General features: G+C 43.1%; 1 pseudogene; it reads right to left on the bottom strand.

Moving 5' to 3' along the window:
• LOC123120875 (uncharacterized) overlaps positions 1–4,903 on the bottom strand; it is a 25,694-nt pseudogene that overhangs the window by 20,099 nt on the left and 692 nt on the right.

Genomic DNA, 4,903 nt, shown 5'->3' on the forward strand with positions numbered 1-4,903 from the left:
CGGCGCAAGGCGGCGGCGGCGCGGGCTGCAGCGGGCGGCGAGGTGCGTCGGCGGGGTGAGAGGGAGGAGGCGAGGGGGGGTATATAAGGGGGGGGGAGGTGGCTTGGGGGAGGGGGCAAAGGCGGCGGCGGCTCCCGTGTCCGAGCCGGACTCCGGCGGCGGCGGGCGACGTGCGTGGGGAGGAGACGACGGGCGGGCCGGCCTGGCTCGGCTGGGCCTCGGCCCAGTCGGGCGCGGGTCTTTTTTTTTAAATGTTCCGCCGAAAAATTCATAGAAAAATAAATAAAAATCCAAAAAAGATAAAACAAATTTTCCCCGTCTAGTTAGAAAATTTAGAACAGGGTGAACATTTTTTTGACACAAAATAAATTTTTGAAAACATGCAATATTTTTTTTAATGAATTAAAATTGCAAATAAAATCCGAATAAATTCCAATAAATGATTTAACACTTTTCCTCCAATATTTCAATTGTTTTGGAGAAGTCATATTTTCTCCTCTCATTTATTTTAATAAGAAATATTTTTCGGAGAGACAAATAATTAAAACCAAAAATCCTCGTCTTATTATTTGATGAAAATCAAATATGAAAATTTGAGAAAATCCCCAACTCTCTCCGAGGGTCCTTGAGTTGCTTAGGATTTATCGAGGATTTGTCAAAATGCAATAAAATATGATATGCAATGATGATCTATGTATAACATACCAAATTGAAAATTTGGGATGTTACATATATCTTCCTCAAAACAGCCACGATACCTATCTATCATGGCATTTCCATAGCCATTCCGACATATATTGCCATGCAACTTCAATCATCATCATATACATGACTTGAGTGTTCATTGTCATATTGCTTTGCATGATCGTAAGATAGCTAGCATGATATTTCCATGGCTTGTCCGTTTTTTGATATCTTTGTTATGCTAGATCATTGCACATCTTGGTACACTGCCACAGACATTCATATAGAGTCATACTTTGTTCTAGATATCGAGTTGTAATATTGAGTTGTAAGTAAATAAAAGTGTGATGACCATCATTATTAGAGCATTGCCCCAGTGAGGTAAGCATGATGGAGACTATGATTCCCCCACAAGTAGGGATGAGACTCCAGACAAAAAAAGAGGCCAAAAAAAAGAGGGCCCAAAAAAACAAAAAAATGAGAGAAAAAGATTGAAGGGGCAATGCTACTATCCTTTTACCACACTTGTGCTTCAGAGTAGCACCATGTTCTTCATATAGAGAGTCTCTTGAGTTATCACTTTCATATACTAGCGGGAATATTCATTATAGAACTTGGCTTGTATATTCTGATGATGGGCTTCCTCAAATGCCCGAGGTCTTCATGAGCAAGCAAGTTGGATGCACACCCACTTAGTTTTCAGTTTGAGCTTTCATACACTTATAGCTCTTAGTGCATATGTTGCATGTCAATCCCTACTCCTCGCATTGACATCAATTGATGGGCATCTCCACAGCCCGTTGATTAGTCGCCTCGATGTGAGACTTTCTTCTTTTTGTCTTCTCCACACAACCTCCACTATCATATTCTATTCCACCTATAGTGCTATATCCATGCCTCACGCTCATGTATTGCGTGAAAGTTGAAAATGCTTGAGAACATTAGAAGTATGAATCAATTGCTTGGCTTGTCATCGGGGTTGTGCATGATGAAATACTTTGTGTGATGAAGATGGAGCATAGCCAGACTATATGATTTTGTAGGGATAACTTTATTTGGCCATGTTATTTTGAGAAGACATGATTGCTTTATTACTATGCTTGAAATATTATTGTCTTAATGTCAAATGATAGACTATTGCTTTGAATCACTCGTGTCTTAATATTCATGCCATGATTAGATTATGTGATCAAGATTATGCTAGGTAGCATTCCACATCAAAAATTATCTTTTTATCATTTACCTACTCGAGGACGAGCAGGAATTAAGCTTGGGGATGCTAATACGTCTCCGTCATATCTATAATTTTTTATTGTTCCATGCCAATATTCTACAACTTTTACATACTTTTGGCAACTTTTTATACTATTTTTGGGACTAACATATTGATCCAGTGCCAGTTCCTGTTTGTTGTATTTTTTTGTTTCGCGGAAAATCCATATCAAACAGAGTCCAAATGGGATAAAAATTTATGGACATTATTTTTGGAATATATGTGATTTTTGGAAAAAAGAATCAACGCGGGATGATGCCCGAGGGGCCCACAAGGACGGGAGGCGCGCCCCAAGGGGTAGGGCGCGCCCCTGGTCCTTGTGGCCACTCCGTAAGGCGGTTGGTGCCCTTCTTCTGGCGCAAGAAACCTAATATCCGGATAAAAATTGTGTTAAAATTTCAGCCCAATCGGAGTTACGGATCTCCGGGAATTTAAGAAACGGTGAAAGAGCAGAATTTGGGAACACAGAAGAAGAAGGAAACAGAGAGAGAGAGAGAGAGAGAGAGAGATCCAATCTCGGAGGGGCTCCCGCCCCTCCGCCGCCATGGAAGCCAAGGACCAGACAGGAAACCCTTCTCCCATCTAGGGGGAAGGTCAAGGAAGAAGAAGGAGAAGGGGGCTCTCTCCCCCTCTCTCCTGGTGGCGCCGGAACGCCGTCAGGGCCATCATTGTGCCAACGATCTACACCAACAACTTCACCGTCGTCATCACCAACTCTCTCCCCCTCTATGCAACGTGTAACACCTCTTCTCCCCACTGTAATCTCTACTTGAACATGGTGCTCAACGTTATATATTATTTCCCAATGATGTATGGCTATCCTATGATGTTTGAGTAGATCCGTTTTGTCCTATGGGTTGATTGATGATCGTGATTGGTTTGAGTTGCATGTTTTATTATTGGTGCTGTCCTATGATGCTCTCCTTGACGTGCAAGCGTGAGGGATCCCCGCTGTAGGGTTTGCAATATGTTCATGGTTTGCTTATTTTCGGCGTTGCGTGAGTGAGTGATAGAAACACAAACATAGATAAGTGGGTTATGGCGTATGGGAATAAAGATACTTGATGCTTTAATGCTATGGTTGGGTTTTACCTTAATGATCTTTAGTAGTTGCGGATGCTTGGTAGAGTTCCAATCATAAGTGCATATGATCCAAGAAGAGAAAGTATGTTAGCTTATGCCTCTCCCTCATATAAAATTGCAATAATGATTACTGGTCTATTTATCGATTGCCTAGGGAAAAATAACTTTCTTGTGACAAAAGGCTCTCTACTAAAACTAACTTAGTTGTGTCTTTATCTAAATAGCCCCTAGATTTTATTTACGTGCTCTTTATTATCTTGCAAACCTAGGCTATAACACCTACAAAGTACTTCTAGTTTCATACTTGTTCTAGGTAAAATGAACGTTAAGCATGCATAGAGTTGCATCGGTGGTCGATAGAACTTGAGGGAATATTTGTTCTACCTTTAGCTCCTCGTTGGGTTCGACACTCTTACTTATCGAAAGAGGCTACAACTGATCCCCTATACTTGTGGGTTATCAATCGACCCCACATTCGACGATCTGGATACAACTCCATCTACCATTAGTTTTGCATTGCCCGTAGGAGGAGGGATCCATCGAGAGACTGCACTCTATCTAGTGCTCGTGGTTGTTGGGCACACATAATCTTGCATGCATTAATCTCCCCAAGAAATCATTCAACAAACTAATGTGTGATGTTGGGGCTTTGAAATTCGTTTTCATATACTGCCTTCCTCCTAGCATGAAATATAGCCCATAGTGTCACGAGCAGCTAGACAATGTCTGGATGTCGCAATGAATCCAGCAGAGAAAATACCCAATGCTTGGCATCAGGTTCCCTCATTTGGTTCATCTTTTCCACTAGGTCCTTGATACGTCTCCAACGTATCTATAATTTTTGATTGTTCCATGCTATTATATTATCTGTTTTGGATGTTTAATGGGCTTTATTATACACTTTTATATTATTTTTGGGACTAACCTACTAACCGAAGGCCCAGTGCAAATTGCTGTTTTTTTGCCTATTTCAGTGTGTCACATCCCTAGTCTGGTATGCTCTAGACTAGCTAATGGTGTTTGCATCATGTTTAAATTCTCAAATGAACTTGAAATGGGGATGACAAACCCTAGCACCAAATGGAATGCAATTAGGATCAAAATAAAAATATTTTCAATGAATCCAAAATGCCCTTAAAAATGTTCATTATTTATGGAAAGAGGTTAAAACCTTTACCACAGGTCATGCACATTTTTCCAAGGCATTTTAAATCATATTGTATTTGAAGTGGAGCTATAAATTCCTATAAAATATTTTGTAGCTCCAAATATTCTGAAACTTGGTGAGGGACTCTGGTTTAAATCAGATAGTGGCCAAAAAAGTTTTCAGGATTTTATAAAGTGATTTAGTATTTTTACTAAATCAGAAACATGTTACAAAAAATAGAAGAAGATAAATATTAGAGAGGGAGAGAGAACTTACCTGGTGCCACCAACCGGCCCAGCACTGTAGCTAGCCGGCCCAGCCCACTGGCGCCTGTCAGGCACCACTAACCTCGCGCCAAAAGGATGCAGCGCGCGTGGCCGCCGCTCGCGAGCACGCGCCTCGCCAGCTCCTGCTTGCCGCCGAGGGTCTGGATGCCTCCCGGAGTGCCACACACTCCTCCTCGACCCCTGCACCTCTCCCCTCTCTCCCGGGACCCCCTGCCCCTCCTCTGCTCTCTTCCCGCAACGCCACCGTCGCCGCCGCTCGCTATTGCCGCGGCCAGAGCCACCTCCTCGCCCTCTGCCCGAGTCCAGAAGCTCCGCCTCGTCCTCTCTTTCGACTCACGCGACGCCGGACGCCTCGAAGCGCCGCCCCCGACGCCTTCTTCTTCCTCGGGTCGCCGAGATTGCCTCCGCCGCCCCGCTCGCTCCGACACC

The sequence above is a fragment of the Triticum aestivum genome, chromosome 5D, assembly GCF_018294505.1.
Source record: "Triticum aestivum cultivar Chinese Spring chromosome 5D, IWGSC CS RefSeq v2.1, whole genome shotgun sequence".
In the NCBI taxonomy this organism is placed as follows: Eukaryota; Viridiplantae; Streptophyta; class Magnoliopsida; order Poales; family Poaceae; genus Triticum; species Triticum aestivum.